Here is a 21030-nt window from a genome sequence, read left to right on the forward strand (position 1 = left end):
CCCAGGGCAGAGATACTGTGTTAACATACTAATTGCTTTAGAGACACATTTTCATAAATGATGTAAATACTTTTCACAATGCTTTTCTATTCCCTTACAATTATATTTTTGAAACAATTTTACCTGCTAAACCTAACAAAAATTTGAGTTTTCCATTTTATCTTGCACAGTTTCATATTTCTTTTTCCTTTTTTTTATTTATTTGAAAGGCAGAGTTACAAAGAGGCAGAAGCAGAGGCAGAGAGAGAGAGAGAGAGGTTTTCCATCCGCTGGTTCACTCCCCAGATGGCTGCAACGGCCAGAGCTGTGCCGATCCGAAGCCAGGAGCTTCTTCCGGGTCTCCTATGCAGGTGCAGATGCAGAGGCCCAAGGACCTGAGCCATCTTCCACTGCTTTCCCAGGCCATAGTAGAGAGCCAGATTGGAAGTGGAGCAGCCAAGACTTGAACCAGCACCCAAATGGGATGCCAGCACTACAGGCGGCAGCTTTACCCACTACACCACAGTGCCAGCCCCCACAGTTTCATATTTCAGTATGTTCTATTTTTCGTTTGAGGGAAGTTTGCATTTTACAGAAGAGTTAGGCTGCAATGGACTTAAGTTCTTAAAAAACTGGTCCCTTACACTTGAGAGTCTGAGAAGTACTGTAATATATTATTTTTAACTTCTCTTAATTCCTGATTTAAAAGGACCCATTTAATTTTTATTATTCAGCATTTCACTTGAAGGAAAAATAGATTAGATATACATACACACACAGTGTTACATTAAAATGTTTATACATATAATCATATATGCAGGAAAACTTTTTATTTATTACAAAAAATTGAATTTACAATTATAAAAACTGTAAAATTACAAAAATTTTGATGTTGATCAAATAACAGTAAATTTAACACTTGCTCTTGTTTTTATTTTGTGTGCTAATTGTCTTCCTAATGATGGTTTTCGTCCAGTGATCTCACAAGGATCTGCTTCAATTACCTTTATTTGGTTAATTTCTCACATTTCTCTGAAATAGTTTACCATTTCTGTATTTTCAGGTGACAAAGTAGAACTGAGTGATTCATTTGCCAGCCCACATGTGCCACCATGTCTGGCACAGCCAGAAAAAGAGCTAAAAACACAAACATAAGATTGTGTTGAACACAAAGGCTTAGCAAAATTAAGAGGTTCAATAAAAATAAAAACAAATCCAAGCAGCTACTCTGACTCACTGACGTGATTATTTTTTCACAGTGACATTTACCTTTTATAAAAAGTGATAAATTATAACATCTTTATTTTATAATAAGGTTGATGTAATAGGTATTTTAATATGAGATTTAAAACTTTCTTCTCAAGGTTGTCTAAAAAGTTAATAAAGTGTGAAGATGAATCAATCAGTATGCTATTTCTTAGTCAATGTGTCCTCCCTCAGACACTATCTGAAATATAATTAGCTATCAACACTTATCATTTCAACAAATCCCTCCAAAAATGTTGGCTCCAAAGCTGTGCTGGAAAGAACTCAATTAGATAGACTGTTCAATATGCATTTCTGGCTCCCAACTCCCAAAAATGTTTAATTCTATCAGAAATGAAGTTACTTCCACCCCAACATGACTTTATAACTCAGAACACATTAGATGTCTGTATTATTTAATAAATAAAGTTCCAACAAATGGTGAAAAGACAACAAAACAGGTAAGATGGATAGATCTCAGTTTACAGAAAAAAAAATTATATAATTGATTATACAGAAAGGATGCTAAATTCATTCAAAAGAAAGATACAAAATAAAATTACATTCAAATACCACTTTTTAACTTAGATTGACAAACATCAAAAATACAGACAACGTGTTTTGAGGACACAGAGAAACAGCAGTTCTAAATAGCTACCAGCAATATACAGTGGTACACCTAAATAAAGACAATTTGGCAAAAATCACCCAAAATTAAGATATGGGTCAGCAGTATGTCTTCATGGAAGTGGTTAAAAATAAAAGCCGCCACTGGAAAGAAAGAGAAAGCTCATGATACACAGATATTTTTAATAATCTCAAAGATATTTAGGAAGTAAAATAAAAAGGCACAGGGGGCTGGTGCTGTGGCATAGTAGGCTTAGCCTCTGCCTGTGGTGCCAGCATCCCACATGGACACTGGTTAGCATTCCAGTTGCTCTTTTTCAGTTCCAGCTCTTCGATAATGGCCATGGAAGGCAGTGGAAGATGGCCCAAGTGCTTGGGCCCCTGCGTGCACGTGGGAGACCCTGAAGAAGCTCCTGAGTCCTGGCTCCTGGCTTCAGATTAGCCTAGCTCCAGCCATTGAAGCCATTTGGGGAATGAACCAATAGACAGAACACCCCTCCTTCCCTCTCTCCCTCCCCCCCCCTCCCCCTGTCTGAAACTCTACATTTCAAATAAATAAATAAACCTTTAAAACAAAAAAGCACCGAAATAATTAACGAAAATTAAAAAATTTTAAAGGAAAGGTATAGAAGTATATACAGAATCACATTGGAAGGAGAGGAGAACAGAGATAAATATAAATATATAGTATAAGGAGAGCTAAATATACAGTATACATCTGGAAGGATCTATCAAAAAATAAAACAGTAATGCTTACCAGAAGGAGATAGGGAGTACTAATGAACCAGGGTGCAAACAAAATTTCACTGTTCATGCTTTCATATTTTTATTTTGAATCATCAGAACATATTCTTTTTTTTAAAGGTATTTTCAATTAGTTCAGGTTCCTGGAAGCCTCTTTTTTTTTTAACTTTTATTTAATGAATATAAATTTCCAAAGTACAACTTTTGGATTACAATGGCTTCCCCCCACCCCCATAACTTCCCTGTCACCACAACCCTTCCCTCTCCGGCTCCCTCTCCCATTCCATTCACATCAAGATTCATTTTCAATTATCTTTATATACAGAAGATCAATTTAGCATATATTAAGTAAAGATTTCAACAGTTTACACTCACAAAGAAACACAAAGTGTAAAATACTGTTTGAGTACTAGTTATAGCATTAAATCACAATGTACAGCACATTAAGGACAGAGATCCTACATGAGGAGTAAGTGCACAGTGACTCCTGTTGTTGACTTAACAAATTGACACTCTTGTTTATGGCGTCACTAATCACCCTAGGCTCTTGTCATGAGTTGCCAAGGCTATGGAAGCCTTGAGTTCACCGACTCTGATCTTATTTAGGCAAGGTCATAGTCAAAGTGGAAGTTCTCGCCTCCCTTCAGAGAAAGGTACCTCTTTCTTTGATGGCCCGCAGAACATATTATTTTTAAAAGCTACTTTCATTTTCTCTTTCTTTAATGGAAACACTAGTTAACAAGCTCAAGAACAACAAGCCTAGGAAATCTCACAAATTGCAGTAAGCAGGGTATTGTCACATTTTTGAAGCTTCTGAACATGCATCCCATCAAGAGAAGGAACACAAAAAAAACACAGCCAGCGCTGTGGCTCACTCGGCTAATCCTCCACCTGCAGCACCAGTATTCCAGGTTCTAGTCCCAGCTGGGGCACCGGTTCTGTCCCGGTTGCTCCTATTCCAGTCCAGCTCTCCACTGTGGCCCAGGAAGGCAGTGGAGGATGGTCCAGGTGCTTGGGCCCTACACCCGCATGGGAGACCAGGAGGAAGCACCTGGCTCCTGGCTTCAGATCAGCGCAGCGCGCCGGCCATAGCAGCCATTTGAGGGGTGAACCAACGGAAGAAGACCTTTCTCTGTCTCTCACTGTCTAAAATCTGCCTGTCAGGAAAAAAAAAAAAACACACACAGCCAATCACAAATACTGACCAAAGGGTCCTTTCTAGTTTTCTGGTTTTGTGTTTCTGGATCTTGAACTTCAGGCAGCAAACTACTGACAATCCAAACTTGGAGGGGGGGAATGGATAAAATACAGTATTTTCTCTCTACAGTTAAGATTAGGGAGTGAAAAAAAAATCACGACTGTAGGTTAACATCAAAAATCACTGCAATGAGGGTAGGCATTTGGTCTATGGTTACACCACTGCATGGAAGGACCAGTGCCATGCATATGAGGCTAAGCAGTGCTGGCTTCCCATATGGGTACCAATTTGAGTTCCAGCTACTCCACTTCCAATACAGCTCCCTGTTAATGGCCTGGGAGGGCAGCAAAGGACGACCCAAATGCTTGGGCCCCTACACCCACGTGGGAGACCCCAAAGCTCCTGGCTTTGGATCAGCCTAGCTCCAGCTGTTGCAAGCTATTTGGGGAATGAGTCAGCAGATGGAAAATCTTTCAGTCTCTGTATCTCCCTCTCTTTGTAACTCTTTTGAATAAAATAAATAAATCTTAAAAAAAAATAAATAAATAAAAGACATTGCATGAGAGTGACTGGGTTGAAGCCTGCTTCTGATTCCAACTTCTAATACACATGGGAAGGCAGCAGGTGATGGCTCAAATACTTGGTCCCTGCCACCCACACAAGAGACCCAGATTGAGCTCCTGGCTCCTGTATTCACCTGCCCAGGCCCAACTGTTGAAGGTATCTGGGGAGTAGAGCAGCAAATGGACTCCTCTGTCTGTGTGTGTGTGTGTGTGTGCGCGCACATGTCTGAGTCTATTTCAAATAATTGTGTAAAAATTTATTTCTGTTATGTTTTCATATTTTATCAAATTTGTCATCATTACAAATCATTCAAAATGGATAAAGCATACTTTGATGCTCAAGAAAAATGTCTTAACACTTGAGCTAAGTTTTAAGGTAACTCAACACAAAAAAAATTCCAATGAAAGAAGATGTACATTTCATGTTACACATGTAACATTTTTTAGAATAAAAACAATTCTATGGGTCACTTTTATAATGCCTTTATTTCCAAATAATGATCTGAATGTGGACATTTTGTAGTTTCCTACCTGTAGTGATATTAAAATCATTGTGATTATTTCTAAATACTATCAACTTGTCTATCATCTGCAATAGTTCTTCAAAAAGTTAATCACAGAGTAATCATAAGAACTTGCAACTCCTAACTATTAAGAAAATACCCAAAAGAACTAAAAACATATTTTCCCACACAAACTTTTACACAGATATTTACCAAATAAGAAAAAAAAAAGCCTAAAGGTGGAAATGGCCATCACTGACAATGGAGAACAAAATGTGGTGTATTTGTACAGTGGAACACAGAAAGGAATGAAGTGCTGATACATGCTATGGCATGAGTGAACACTGGAAACGATGAAAGCTACACACAAAAGGCCACATATTACAGTATTTCATTTATATGAAATATCCAGAGGGGCCAGAGTTGTGACACAGCAGGCTAAGCTGCCACCAGCAACATCAGCATCACATATGGGTGCCAGTTCAAGTTCCGGCTGCTCCACTTCTGATCCAGCTTCCTGCTAATATGCCAGGGAACGCAGCAGAGAATGGCTCAAACACTTGGGCCCCAGCCACACATGTGGCAGACCAGAACAGAGTTACAGGGTCTTGGCTTGGACCTGGCCCTGTTCCGGCCATTGCAGTCATTTGGAGAGTAAACCAGCAGGTAGATCCATCTCTCTTTCTCTCTCTCCCTAACTCAGTCCTTCAACTAAATAAATTAATCTTAAAAAAAAAAAAAAAAAAAAAGAAAGAAATGTCTTCTTGGCAAACCCAAAATAAGCTCATCTTCTCCATCTCAAATTACTCATTTTTCTTAATAGCATTACCCTTTTCCAAACCACTTTGAAGTCATTTTGGAATGCACCCAAGTTGCCAAATCAATTAGATTTCTCCCTAAAGCATTTAATTTTCTTTTCATTGACTCTTGTTCTATATACCGATATACCTCTCAGCATAAATTCTACAAAAAGCACTTTAACTTTCCTCCCCAAATACAGGTTACAGTAAAGCAACCACCTACAAAAGGCTGCCAAAACAAATATCATAAAGGACAACTCCAACTAAAAATACTATGCCAAAAGGCATAAGCAAACAAGATATAAGAGTAAATATAAACTGAAAATCCAACATTAAAGAAAGAATGTTGAAGAATTAAAATCATAAAGGAAATTTACCTCACTAGCACTGTCCTGGCATCATAAGCTGATGTAACCATTTTGAAAAGAAATCTGTTTATAAGTATCCAGAGCCTTAAAATGTATCATTTTGCATATACCATCTTTCCTGAGATATTCCAGGTGTAGACTAGTTTACACAGATACAAGGTAACAGTACCAAGGATCCTCCAAGGAGAACTAGAAGACAGTGACAAGGACATGGGAAACTGGATTTTCTAATAAACCTTTTTTTACTCAATAATATCTACTAAAAACAATTTAAGAATGTCATCTCTGAGACCAATATGAATATAAATTAAACCTTGATTATCAAGGCCAGGATAAAGACTCAGGATAGAACACTGTTTTTACCTCTCAGGGACTTGTATGGAACTAATTTAAGGATCTAAATCCTGATCTCATGTCTCTCTTATTTTCCTACTGCATGTGATGACACTATTTTTTTTTTTCTACCACTTAGGAAATGTCCACATATCCTGTTACTACAGTGTTGAGGTTTTTTTGCTCTAGGTTTGCTCACTCTTTCAGAACCAGTTGAAGGATGAAGGAAGTCACGGAATCCATCTTACAGCAAGCCTTTTACAGAAATTCACCTGTAAACTATTTCAACTGATGAATAAAACTTTTTATTTCTTTTATCACCATGACACTGAAGGTTTAGTGCATCATTAAATGACCTCCAGAACATACATAAGTTCATCTTTGATCCAGCAATTTTGATCCAGTAATCCACTTCCAAGAATGCTTTCTACCAAAATAACTTTAAAGACAGAAAATATTTTAAGCCTTCCATGCTATGTTTAACACAAGATAATTTAGAATAATAAAAAATTTAGGAGCAACCTACATGTCCAACACAGAGAAATGGTTAAGAAAATGGTAACTATTGGTAAATCGCTTTTCAACAAGGAAGCCAGTGCCATTCAGTAAGAAAAGGACACTCTTCCACAAATGGTGCTGAGAAAATTGGATATCCTCATGCAAAAGAATGATATAAAAATTAAGTAGGTCAAAAACCTCTTATAATGAGTTAATACTATAAAACAAAATATTGAGATTAATCTCAGTGACTCTGGATTTGACAATGGTTTCTAGATATAACACAAAAGGCACAAAGCAACCAAAGGGAAAAAAATTGGTAAGTTGAACTTAACCAAAATTTTAAACTTTTGTTTTTAAAAGACATCATTCAAGAAAGCGAAAAGACAACTCACAAAATGGGAGAAAATACTGCAAATCATGTATGTAATAAGGGCCTTGTGTCCAGATTACAGAAAAAAACTCATACAACTTCAAAATAAGAGAACTTAAAAAAGAGCAAAGGAATAGACAGTTCTCCAAAGACACACAAAAGAAATAGCACATGAAAAGATGTTTAACATGGTTAGTCATCACAGAAATGCATATCAGAAGTACAACGAGCCACCACTTCAGACACCAAGATGTTTATGACAGAAAATAAAAGTATTAGCAAGAACCAGAGAATACAAACTACTCTAATGTACTGAAAGGAAGGTAATCTGGTACAGCCACTATCAAAAACACTCAGCAATACCTCAAAAAAGTTCAACAAAGATTCCACCATGACCCGGTGACCCCATTTCTAGGTATAGACCCATACTAACTCAAAATGTTTTTCCACACAAAAATTTACACAAGGATGTTTCTGAAACTGTGAGAAAAAGCCAAAAGGTGAAAACAAGCCAGACATCCATCAACTGATGGTGGACAAGCAAAATAGGTGGTACATTTCCATTCATGCAATGGAACACCAACCATCCATAAAACAATAATGAAATACTGATAGACACGGATGAACCTTGAAAGCACTGTGCTACCTGAAAGAAGCTAGACACAAGGGGCCACATTTTATGATTCCACCTACATGGCATGTCCAAAACAGGAAAATCCACCGTACTGACTGCAAGGCCTGGGTGGAAGAGGTGGGCAAGAAGAGGAGAATCTAATGGAGAGTGACCACTGTAAGCACAGAATTTTTTGGTGGGGGAGGGGGTGATTAAAATGTTCAGGAATTAAACAGCAATGATGAACATACAACTTCGTGACTATATTAAAAACCAGTGCATTTTACAACTTAAAAGGATTAATTGTATGGCATGTGAAATATATATCAAAAAACTGACAATCTAGCCATGCGATAGATGCAATGTACACAAATTATGTTTTTCAGTTACAACCGTATATTATACTATAATCACAGACTAACGTTCATACAAAATCAGAACAAATGATGGGTTCGTAGAACCACAGATAATCTCTTAAGTATGCCTGCATTTCCAGTTATTCTTTAATATCCACTGCTTTTTTAAGTGGTGGAGAAAAGCTTTATTTACAACAAACAAAAAGGGAAATTATCCAATTCCCAAGTGTATGAGCAAAAATTCCTTAGCTTATTATTCAACGATCTCAGTCACAGGGTCCCCAATATACCTTTCTTTCCCCTCCCCTACAGAAGCAAGTCAGGTTGAGCTCCCTCCTTCCGGAAACACGATGCCCTTTATTGCCTGGGCACCTCCAGTTCCTGCTTTTCGCCCTCCTCGCCAGCTGCTCCATCTTCTCGGTGCTTTACTCCTCCTGTGCCAGGGCAGTAGACACTCAGGTCCCACAGGATTCTAACCGGACCTCTATTACACTACACGGGGCTGCCTTGCCGCCAACCCGCCACCCAAGGCTAAGGGTACACACTTTCGGATCTCTGTGAGCCCCGGACTGCAAGGCTGGTGAGGGCTCTGAGAACTCCCAGACAGTCCTTCCCCGCGACTCCGCAGAAGCGAAGAGGCCGCCAAACCGGAGACTGGGGTGGGTTAAGGTCTGACGCTGGCCCCACGCGAGACCGAGACAAGAGACATCCCAGGCCCCCGACTCCAGCCCCGCCCCGGGCAAGGGCTTCCAGCGCGCTGTCCCCTCCTGGCCCCAGAGAGCAAGTCCCAGCGAGCCTACGGGACCCACACCCAAGCAAGGCGGCAGCAGCCGCACGGACAGCGTGAGAAAGAGAGACACTCACCAGCTCCAGCCCCGAGCCCTCACTGCACCGGAAGTAGTCACCCGCTCGTTGCCAGGGTGAGGAAGCGGGGATGACGCTACGCCCTTCCATTGGCCGTGCATGTCGAACACGTGACCGGAAGCGCACGCCCACGCGCTACTCCGACTCCGCCCTTGCTCCCTAGTTGCTCACCTGGCCCCAGAGGTGCGGTGCTAACGCCGCCTCGGGCTAAGTCCTGAGCTTTGCAGGTGCCATTACTTATCTTTCCATGGACCCTGCTCCTTAATTAGGCTGCAGAACATGACTTTCTAATCGGAGCGGTTGGTCCACTGTCGGTGTGCTATGAAATAAATTAAGCTGGCTATGATTAATTGAAGTTTTGTTTAAGAGCCCAGTTTCACACAATTCTTAGAGCCTCCCTGTAAATTCTGTCTGGATTGCGTGTGGTAGGTGGGGGCCACGCTTGCACTAGGCAGGAGTAAAGGAGTAGCCTTACTTTTACTGTCTAGGATCTAAGATCAAGACCTGGGAACATTTGTGTAATCTCTGTAATGTTTCCTTGTAACCATTAGCATGAAATGTTTATGATGTAACCTGTTCTAGGGCGGCAAAGACTGAAAGTAGAGCAACACAAGTTGAGTATCCCTTATCTGAAATGCTTGAGGCAAAAGTGTTTCGGATTTGAGATTTTGGATTATTTTGAAATACATAATGAGATACTTTGGAATCCTGCTCTAAACACAAAATGCACTTATGTTTCATATGTGTAGCTTGGAGGTGATGTTATACAATTTTCAAAATAACTTTGTGAATGAAACGAAGTTTCATGGTGTTGAATTTTCCATTTGTGATGTCATGTTGGCTTTCAAAGAGCTTCAGATTTTGGACCATTTCAGATTTCGAATTTTCAGATTAAGGATGTTCAGACAGGACTTCTCGAAATGTGGTCTCCAGACCATCAGCTTTATCTAAGTTTGTACTAAAAATGCAAATACTTAGGTCCTTCATCAGATGCAACTAAATAAATCAGAAACTTTGGGTTTGAGACGCAACAAGCCAGTTTAACAAGCCCTCCAGGTGATTCTAATGCACCTAAAATTTGAGAGCTACTGAGCTACATGACTTTCTCCTTCCCCTGGTTGTAGAGATGAAGTAGGAAGAGTGATACACTGAGCTCCTCATAAGAGAACAATGCAACAAACTTTCAGGCCTTCAAAAACTCAAAACTGGAAAAGCAGTGGGACATGGTCCAATTGCTTGGGTCCCTGCCACCCACCCGGGAAACCCAGATGGTGTTCCAGGCTCCTAGCTTCAGCCTGGCCAGCCCTGGCTGTTGCAGCCATTTGGGGAGTAAACCAGCAGGTAGAAAACCCTTTCCCTTTCCCCAACCCCTCCCCTCCCCCCTTTTCCTCCTTCCCCCTCTTCTTCCCTCTCCCCCTCTTCCTCTTTCCTTTCCTCTCCCTTTCAGATAAACACACATCTTTAAAAAACATTTTAGTTGGCCGGCAATGCGGCTCACTAGGCTAATCCTCCACCTGTGGCACTGGTACCCCGGGTTCTAGTCCCAGTTGGGGCACTGGATTCTGTCCCCGTTGCTCCTTTTCCAGGCCAGCTCTCTGCTGTGGCCCGGGAGGGCAGTGGAGGATGGCCCAAGTGTTTGGGCCCTGCACCCGCATGGGAGACCAGGAGGAAGCACCTGGCTCCTGGCTTCTGATCAGCGCAGTGTGCCAGCCGTGGCAGCCATTTGGGGGGTGAACCAACAGAAAAAGGAACACCTTTCTCTCCCTCTCTCTCTCTTTCTTTCTCTCTCACTCACTGTCTAACTCTGCCTGTCAAAAAAAAGAGTTAAAAAACATTTTAGTCATAATAGTCTTCAAAGTTGATAAATAAGGAAAATAAATAGGAAAATGATTTTAGATTTGAAAAGGAATGTAGGAACTTATGTTAAATTAAGTGGTTTAAATAATAAAAAATAAAAGCAGTGGTTAATGCTCAAGTCAACAAAATATAAACAGTAGTAGTGGAAAGCTTAAGACCAAGGATTCTGGATCCATGAGAATCAAGGTTCATAGTCAGTCTTGTCACTTACCAACTGTGTCACCTTAAACAATTTACTTAATCTTTCTGTGATTCCATTTCTACATTTGTAAAATGGGAATAATAATAGTACCACTTATACAGTTGTGTGGACTAAATAAGTTACTATGAGAATACTTCAAAAATTTTATGGAAATGGGTTAAAAATGTTTATTTTGGTGCAAAAATGTTGAAATCCATGCTTATAAGAAATGTGTTAGAAAATATCAGATTCACAGTAAGTAATCGATAAATGCTAGTCTAAAAAAGAAAACACCCATTATGTTATAAGAACAAGCTGGCTTTGGAAACAGGTGAAGCAGCAAGGAGGGGCGGGAGAATGCCAGCCAAAGTAAAAGGCCTGGAGAGGACTGTCCCTGAGCGCTTGAAGGGAGGCAAGGAGGCGTAACTGGAAGCTGGAGAATAGGGGCCTTTGTTCTGTGGTGCCAGAAAGTTTGGCCCAGATACAAACCATTGACACTGTGGCCTTCCTGAATTCTTGACCCTCATAATCCATGAGCATGATAAAAATGGCTGAGTTTAGGCCGGCACTGTGGCATAGCATGTAAAGCTGCCGCCTGTAGTGCTGGTCTCCAATATGGGCACCAGTTCGAGACCCAGCTGTTCCACTTCTGATCCAGCTCTCTGCTACAGCCTGGGAAAGCAGTAGAAGATGGCCCAAGTCCTTGGGCCCCTGCACCCATGTGGGAGGCCCAGAAGAAGCTCCTGGTTCCTCGCTTCGGCTTGGAGCAGCTCCAGCCGTTGAGGCCAATTTGGGGGAGTGAACCAGCATATGGAAGACCTCTCTCTCTCTTCCTGCCCCCCCCCCTTCTTTCTCTGTGTAATGCCTTTCAAATAAATAAATCTTTTTTAAAAAAATGGCTGGGCTCTTATGCCATTACAGTTATTTGTTTGTTTTTACACTGCAGTGCTAACTTGAACAGGTAGGAATAAAGGGGGAAAAAGATGCTCATCTTGTAAAATGCATCAAAATGCCCCTTCCAAATCATGGACAATGTTAGCCTCCACTGTGTTCCCAAAATTTAGCTACATTAAGATAAAGACTCCCAATACTGCTCTGCCCACCTTTATCTTGGATATCCCACCCAGATGCCGCACTTGTCATCCCCCTTAATGTACCTAAATAACAAAATTCAATCAAGCCCACCATCGGACCCAATTTTCCAAGCTGCTAAACTGTATTGGGTGGAGTTGCTCTAAGGACTAGAACAAACAGTTAGGTGCAGCTGGTTAGGCTGCTGCCTGTGACATCTGCATCCCATACAAGCACCAGTTCGAGTACTGGCTGCTCTACTTCCTATCCAGCTCCTTGTTAATGTGCGTGGGAAAACAGTGACAGATGGCCAGAGTACTTGAGCTTCAGCCACCCACAGAAGAGACCTGGATGGGGTCCCAGGCTCCTGGTTTTGGCCTGACCCAGCCCCAGCCCCAGCTAACACAGCCATTTCAAGAGGGAACCAGGGGATGAAAGATCTCTCTCTCCCTCTCTTTGTCTCTAACTCTGCATTATAAATAAATAAATCTTTTAAATTACATTTAAGCTTTTATCTTTTAAAATGAGAAAGTTATAAAGAGAGGGAGAGACAGAGATCTTTGACCCATTGGTTCACTCCCCAGATGTCTGCAACCAGGAGCCAGGAGTTTCATCTGGGTCTCCCACGTGGACAGCAGGGGCCCAAACGTCAACTCTTTCCCAGGCCATTAACAGGGAGCTGCATCAGAAATGAAGCAACAGGAACGTGAACAAGTGCCCATATGGCAGGCAGAGGCTTTTCCTGTTATACTTGCCCTATTTTTTAAAGATTTGTTTATATATTTTGAAAGCATAGCATCAGGCGGTTGGGGGGGGGGGGAGAGAGCAGGAGACATGGAGAAAGAGAAAGACAGCACTCTCTCTTCTGGCTAACTCCCCAAATGACTACAACAGCCTGGGCTAGGCCAGGCCAAAGCCAAGAGCCAGGAACTCCATGCAGGTCTCCCATATGAGTAGCAGGGTCCCAAGCACTTGGGCCATTGTTCAATGTCTTCCTGGATGCATTAGCAGGAAGCTGGATTAGAAGCAGAGCAGCTGGGACTCTAACCAGCACTTCAATATGGGATGTCAGCGTCACAAGTGGTAACTTAACTCACTGTTAAAGGCCATATTGGCCTTTAATCCAATATGGCATCTTTCTAAGAAAAGGAAATCTAGACACAGACACACAAAGGGAGAGCAGCGATGGAGCTACAAGAACTGACATCTATCACCACAAGCTAAGCAGGAAGCACACAACCCAGAGTCACAGCAGGAATATGGCATTGCTAAGACCTTGAATTTTAACTTGGAGCCTCCAGAACCATGACAGAACAGATTTCTCTTGTTTTAAACCATCCAGTTTGTTGCACTTGATCATGACAGCCCAAGGAAACTCATACAGAAGAATTACAAACATGGCTGCTGTGGCAATTCTAGAACACATCTTTTGCTACAGCCCCGCACACATTCTGTACACTCAGTTTTAGATGCTGACTTTGTCAGCTAAGCAGTTTTTCCTTAGGGTCTCTCGTAGTTATATGGCAACTGGGGTTCAAGTCGTCTGAAGGCTTCTTCACTAACATGTCTGATGCCGGGCCAGGGTTAGCTAGAGCAGTTGGAGTTGGTTGGAGAGCTCATTCTCTCCATGTAGCCTCTCCAGGTACCTTAGATTTCCTTACAACATATAGGTCACAATGTAGTTGGATTTCTTGTAAGGGAGCTGACCTCCCACTGTGTAATATTGTAAGAAAAAGCAACTGGAAACTGCCTACTCCTTTAAATTGGTCCCAGAACTAGCAGAACTCCACTTACACTGCATAGAAGTCTAGTTAAGGGCCAGCTTCAGGGGCCAGCATTGTGGTGTAGTGGGTGAAACCACTGTTTGTAATGTCAGCATCCTGAGTCTCAGCTGCTCCACTTCTGATCCAGCTTCCTGCTAATGTGCCTCGGAAAGCAGTGGAAGATGGCACAAATCCTTGGGCAACTGCACCCACATGAGAGACTTGAAAGAGGCTCCTGACGCCTGGCTTCAGACCAGACCAGCCCTTGCAGATGCAGCTATATAGGGAATGAACAAGCAGATGGAAGATTTATCTGTCTCTGTCTCTGTCCTTGTTTCTGTCTCTGTCTTGGTCTCTCTCTCTGTAAACTCTTTCAAATAAATAAATAAATCTTTAAAGGAAAAAAAAGGCCAGCTTCATTTAAAAGGGGTGGAGGAAGAACAACCTCTGCCTGGATAGGGTATCATGTACCTATAGGGAAGGAAGGAATTTTTTTTTTCTTTTAAGATTTATTTATGGGACTGACGCTATGGCGCAGTGGGTTTACGCCATGGCCTGAAGCACCGGCATTCCATATGAGCGCTGGTTCTAGTCCTGGCTGCTCCCCTTCTGATCCAGCTCTCTGCTATGGCCTTGGAAAGCTTTAGAAGATGGCCCAAGTCCTTGGGCCCCTGCACCAATGTTGGAGACCTGGAAGAAGCTCCTGGCTCCTGGCTCCTGGCTCCTGGCTCCTGGCTCCTGGCTCCTGGCTCCTGGCTCCTGGCTCTGGATCAGCGCAGCTCCGGCCGTTGTGGCCATCTGGGGAGTGAACCAGTGAATGGAAGACCTCTCTCTCTCTCTTTCTGCATCTCCTCTCTCTGTAACTCTGACTTTCAAATAAATAAAATAAATCTTTTAAAAATCTTCTAAAAAGGATTTGTTTATTTATTTGAAAGTCATAGTCATACAGAGAGAAGAGATGCAGAGAGAGAGAGAGAGAGAGAGGTCTTCCATCCTATGGTTCACTCCCCAGATGGCTACAACAGCCAGAGCTGGGCCTGTCTGAAGCCAGGAACCAGGAGCTTCTTCCAGGTCCTCCACACGGGTGCAGGGGCCCTAGGACTTGGGCCATCTTCTGTTTTCCCAGGCCATAGCAGAGAGCTGGATCGGAAGTGGAGCAGCTGGACTAGAACTGGCACCCTTGGCCAGGGCTTTACCCCACTGCGCCACAGCCGAATTCTTGGAGACAAACTTCCATACTTAGTAACAGTTCAGCAATTGCTTGTGGCTGAGATCTCATTTTGCTACCTAAAGCAAAAAGCAAGATGAATTTCTTGAGAGAATACATGTAGCTCACAAAGTCAAAGGGGAAAAGTCAGAAAAGAGGGGAGCAAAGTCCTAGCTATGTAGCAAGTACTAACGGACAAGCTTTTCACAATAAAATCATGGGATGAAATCAACTTCATCTATTTCTGGTAATTTGTTGGCTCAACATTCAAATTCCAGGGTGAAAATAACTTGTGAATAAATTATTATCTTGATCCTAGAGAAGAAAAGACCCTGGAATTTAAAATCCCACTAAAACTGTAAAAAATTAGAAGACAATTGCGAAACTATTTCCAAGAGAAAGGATATGGATACACAACTGCAAAAACAACAGCTGCTCCAGGATCTAGATGTCCAGGGTGTTTTGTGTGTTAACTTTGCCTAAAATAAGGAGAACAGTCAGGGTTTCTCCCTTTTGCATAATTTTTTAAATATCTGCCTATGCCATGTTGTCTATTTCTTTGAACTTATATGCTTTCTGTCAACTTTAAGTATATCATTTGTTTGGAATCATTAACATTTATCATTGTATATAGTTTAGAATTAGTAGAATTTCTCTACCTTTTATAATCTTTTATAAAGAGAGATTTACTTATTTATTTGAAAGTCAGAGTTACAGACAGAGAAGGAGAGACAGAAAGAGAGAGAGAGAGAGAGAGAGAGAAATCTTCCATCTGTTGGTTCACTCCACAGATGGCTACAACAGCCAGGGCTGGGCAAGGTCAAAGCCAAGAGCCAAGAGCTTCTTCTAGGTCTCCTACATGCATAGCAGGGATGCAAGGACTTGGGCCATCTTCTGCTGCTTTTCCCAAGCCATTAGCAGGGAGCTGGATTAAAAGTGAAGCATCTGAGGCCGGCGCCGCGGCTCACTAGGCTAATCCTCCGCCTTGCAGCGCCGGCACACCAGATTCTAGTCCCGGTCGGGGCGCCGGATTGTGTCCCGGTTGCCCCTCTTCCAGGCCAGTTCTCTGCTGTGGCCAGGGAGTGCAGTGGAGGATGGCCCAAGTGCTTGGGCCCTGCAACCCATGGGAGACCAGGAGAAGCACCTGGCTCCTGGCTTCGGATCAGCGTGGTGCGCTGGCCGCAGCACGCTGGCCGCGGCGGCCATTGGAGGGTGAACCAACGGCAAAGGAAGACCTTTCTCTCTGTCTCTCTCACTGTCCACTCTGCCTGTCAAAAAAAAGTGAAGCATCTGGCCGGCGCCATGGCTCACTAGGCTAATCCTCCGCCTGCAGCGTCAGTACCCCGGGTTCTAGTTCCAGTTGGGGCGCCAGATTCTGTCCCGGTTGCTCCTCTTCCAGGCCAGCTCTCTGCTGTGGCCCAGGAGTGCAGTGGAGGATGGCCCAAGTGCTTGGGCCCTGCACCCACATGGGAGACCAGGAGGAAGCACCTGGCTCCTGGCTTTGGATCAGCACAGCACACCGGCCATGGTGACCATTTCGGGGGTAAACCAACGGAAGGAAGACCTTTCTCTCTGTCTCTCTTACTATCTAACTCTGCCTGTCAAAAAAAAAAAAAAAAAATCTCTGTCTTTGAGGCCCATTCTAAGAGGCATCCTGTAAACTTCTCAGTGTTTTCAGCATACAGAGCTCGGAAGCACTGTGTGAAGCGTACTTACATCGCCTCTTCCTTCCTCTCTCCCTTATTTTTTATAGTCCCTCACTTTTGCTTTTTGCAACCATCTCCCAAAAAACATACTACACCCAGGTCTGTACTCAGGAAAATCTGATGAAGACTGGTATGTGTAATTCAATTATGCCTTTGAATTAGCATCGAAGTCATAGAATGGGGGCCAGTGTTGTGGCACCCCAGGGTTAAGCTGCCACTAGTGATGCCAGCATCCTATACTGGAGCACTAGTTCAAGTCCCAGCTATTTTGCTTCCAAACTAGCTCCCTGCTAATGTGCCTGGGAAAGCAGGCACATTACCCAAGTATTTGGGCTCCTGCAACCCTCTTGAGAGACCCAGATAGAGTTCCAGGCTCTTGGCTTCAGTCTTGCCCAGATCTGGATGTTGCAGCCATTCGGGCATGAAGCAACAGATAGAAGACCTCTCTCTCTCTCTCTCTCTCCCTCTCTCTCTCTCCTCCCCCCCTTCCCTCTCTCTGAGTGTCACTCTGCCTTTCAAATAAATATTTTTTGAAAAGTCATAGAATGGGGGCCAGCTGCATGGCGCAGGTTAATCCACCGCCTGTGGCACCGGCATCCCATGTAGGCGCCGATTCTAGTCCCAGCTGCCCTCTTCCAATCCAGCTCTCTGCTATGGCCTGGGAAAGCAGTAGAAGATGGCATAAGTTCTTGGGCCCCTGCACCCACATGGGAGACTTGGAAGAAGCTCCTGGCTCCTGGCTTCAGATTGGCACAGCTCCGGACATTGCAGCCATCTGGAGAGTGAACCAACAGAAGGAAGACCTTTCTGTCTTTCCCTCTCACTGTCTGTAACTCTACAACTCAAATAAATAAATAAAAATATTTTAAAATATCATAGAATGAATATATATGCACCCAATACAAGACCAACCAGATATATACAGACCTAAAGGGAGAGATAGACTCCAATACAATAATAGTGAGTGACTTCAACACCTCACTTCCAGCAATGGACAGATAATCCAGATGAAAAAAAAAAAATAAAGATACATAGAGTTGAAGCATACCATAGCACAAATGGACCTAACAGACATTGACAGAACGTATCACCCATCAGCTACAGTCCATACATTCTTCACATCAGCACATGGAACGTTTTCTAGCATAGACCATAACATAAGGCCACAAATCAAGTCTCAGCAAATTTGAAAACACTGAAACCATACCATGTATCTTCTCAGACCATAAAGGAATAAAAGTACAACTAAGCAACAAAAAGAGCAATAGAACATGCATAAAAACTTGGAAATTAAACAACATTCTACAGAATGATCAATGGGTCTATGAAGATATTAAAAAGGAAATAAAAAACTCTCTTGAAATAAATGAAAATGAAAACACAACATATCAAAACCTGTGGGATACAGCAAAAGCAGTATTAAGAGGAAAGTTTATAACATTAAGTGCTTGCATTAAATAAAGAGAGAAATGTCTCAAATTAAAGCTCTAACAATGCAACATGAAGACTTAGAAAAATAAAAACAAACCAAATCCCAAATCAGCTGAAAGTGAAAAATAACAAGGATCAGAGTAGGACTAAATGAAATTTAAACTGAAAAAAAAAAAAAAAAAAAAACAATGAAAAAATCAACAAAACAAAAAGTTGTGGTTTTTTTTTTTGTGAGGATAAACAAAAGAGTAAAACTCTAGCCAGATTACCAAAGGAAAAAAAGAGAAAAAAAATTCAAATAAATAAAATTAGAGATAAACAAAGAGACATTACAATTGACACAACTGAAATACAAAGGATCAAATGAAATTACTATAGGAACTATATGCTAATAAACTTAAAAACCTAGATGAAATGGATAAATTCCTAGATTCATATAACCTACTGAGATTAAATCAAGAAGATATAGACAACCTAAGAAGACCCATAACAAGTAATGAGATTGAAGCAGTAATCAAAATCTTCCTTTGGGGGCCAGCACTGTGGTGCGGTGGGTTAAAGCCCCAGCCTGCTAGGCTGGTGTCCCAGAGGAGTGCCAGTTCATCTCCTGGCTGCTCTGCTCTGCTTCTGATCCAGCCCTCTGCTGTGGCCTAGGAAAGCAGTAGAAGTTGGCCAAAGTCCTTGGGCTCCTGCACTCATGTAGGAGAACTAGAGGAAGCTCCTGGCTCTTGGTTTTGGATCAACTCAGCTTTGGCTGTTGCAGTCATTTGGGAAACGAACATATTGATAAAAAAGACCTCTCTCTCTCTGGCTGTACCTCTCTTTGTAACTCTGTCTTTCAAGTAAATAAAATAAATCTTAAAAAAAAAAAAAAAGTCTTCCATCAAGGAAATGTCCAGGACCTGATGGCTTTACTACTGAGTTTTACAAAACATTCAAAGAGGAGGTAACTGAAGTAAAATACTCCTCAAACTATTTCAAAATATTGAACAGGACGGAACTTTGCCAAACTTTATTTATCAGGCCAGAGTCATTTTGATGCCAAAACCGAAAACATGACATGCAAACTGCAGACCTATATCCTCAATGAACATAGATGGACAGACTCTCAACAAAATACTAGTAAATCAAGTCCAAAACCACATCAAAAAGATCATACATCACAATCAAGTAGGATTTATCCAAGAAATGCAAGGATGGTTCGACATTTGCACATCGGCCGGCGCCGCGGCTCACTAGGCTAATCCTCCGCCTCGCAGCGCCGGCACACCGGGTTCTAGTCCCGGTCGGGGCGCCAGATTCTGTCCCGGTTGCCCCTCTTCCAGGCCAGCTCTCTGCTGTGGCCAGGGAGTGCAGTGGAGGATGGCCCAAGTCCTTGGGCCCTGCACCCCATGGGAGACCAGGATAAGTACCTGGCTCCTGCCATCGGATCAGCGCGGTGCGCCGGCCGCAGCGTGCTGGCCGCACCGGCCATTGGAGGGTGAACCAAAGGCAAAGGAAGACCTTTCTCTCTGTCTCTCTCTCTGTCCACTCTGCCTGTCAAAAAATAATAAAAAAAAAACATTTGCACATCAATAACCATCATAAATCACACCAATACAATGAAGAACAAAAATCTTCTGGTCATCAATAGATGCAGAAAAAGCATTTGATGAGATTCAATGCTGTTTCATGATAAAAAAAATCCTCCACAAATTAGGTATAGAAGAATCAATCCTCAAAATTATAAAGGCCAAATATCACAGTCCAATAGTCAATATCATCCTGAATGGGGCAAAGATGAAACCATTTCCCCTTGGATCTGGTACAAGACAAGAATGTCCGTTTTCACCATTCTTACTCAATACAGTACTGGAAGTTTTAATGAGAGCAATTAGAGAAGAGAAAGAAAGGGCATTGGGGCCGGCACCGTGGCTCACTTGGTTAATCCTCTGCCTATGGCGCCAGCATCCCATTTGGGCACCAGGTTCTAGTCCCAGTTGCTCCTCTTCCAGTCCAGCTCTCTGCTGTGGCCCAGGAGGGCAGAGGAGGATGGCCCAAGTGCTTGGGCCCCTGTACCCGCATGGTAGACCAGGAAGAAGCACCTGGCTCCTGGCTTCAGATTGGCACAGCGCCGGCCGTAGCGGCTGTTTGGGGAGTAAACCAATGGAAGGAAGACCTTTCTCTCTGTCTCTCACTGTCTATAACTCTACCTGTCAAATAAAAAAAAGAGAGAGACAGAAATTAAGAAAGAAATCCCATTCACAATAGTCACAAAAACATCAAATATTCAGGAATAAATTTAACTAATGAAAGAAAATATCTCTACCATAAAAAATCAAACATGATGAAAGAAACCATTCTTGCTCATGGACTGGAAGAATCAATATCATTAAAATGCCTATATTACCTGAAGCAACCTACAGTTTCAATGCAATCCCTATCAAATACAAATGACTTTTTTTTTTTTCAGAATCCAAGGAAAACCTTTATCCTCCATCAGGTTTCCTACTTTACTTCCCCCAGAAGACTCCTTATCTTGAAATCTGGATTGAGCCACAGGCAGAGGATAAAGCAGTGCCCTTTGCCCTTCTCTCTCCATTGTTGCCAGCTCCCTACTCCAGCTTCTCTTGGTCCCACCAGCCAGTAATGACCAGCGACAGGGAAGAAGGCAGAGCTGGCACCAGGGAGGTGGGATGAAGTTCTGCCCTGCTCATCACCTCTCATGGCATCCTCCTCTGGGACTCCGCCCTCCTCTGGCTCCCCAGGGT

At 42.5% G+C, this 21030-nt stretch overlaps 1 protein-coding gene across 12 annotated transcripts in view; it reads right to left on the reverse strand.

Moving 5' to 3' along the window:
* The window catches only part of TASP1 (taspase 1), a 361007-nt gene extending 351806 nt beyond the window's left edge, over nucleotides 1–9201 (reverse strand). For 11 of the 12 annotated variants that reach the window (XR_016215997.1, XR_011380008.2, XR_011380009.2 and 8 more), the window contains exon 1: nucleotides 9065–9201. The gene's annotated coding sequence lies outside the window, so the exon portion shown is untranslated. The remainder of the gene's footprint in view (nucleotides 1–9064) is intronic. The other variant, XM_089307340.1, reaches the window with a different exon arrangement.
* Between the last annotated feature and the right edge of the window lie 11829 nt (nucleotides 9202–21030).

This window comes from Oryctolagus cuniculus, chromosome 11, assembly GCF_051225735.1.
Source record: "Oryctolagus cuniculus isolate XC-2025 breed Fujian yellow rabbit chromosome 11, ASM5122573v1, whole genome shotgun sequence".
Classification (NCBI taxonomy): Eukaryota; Metazoa; Chordata; class Mammalia; order Lagomorpha; family Leporidae; genus Oryctolagus; species Oryctolagus cuniculus.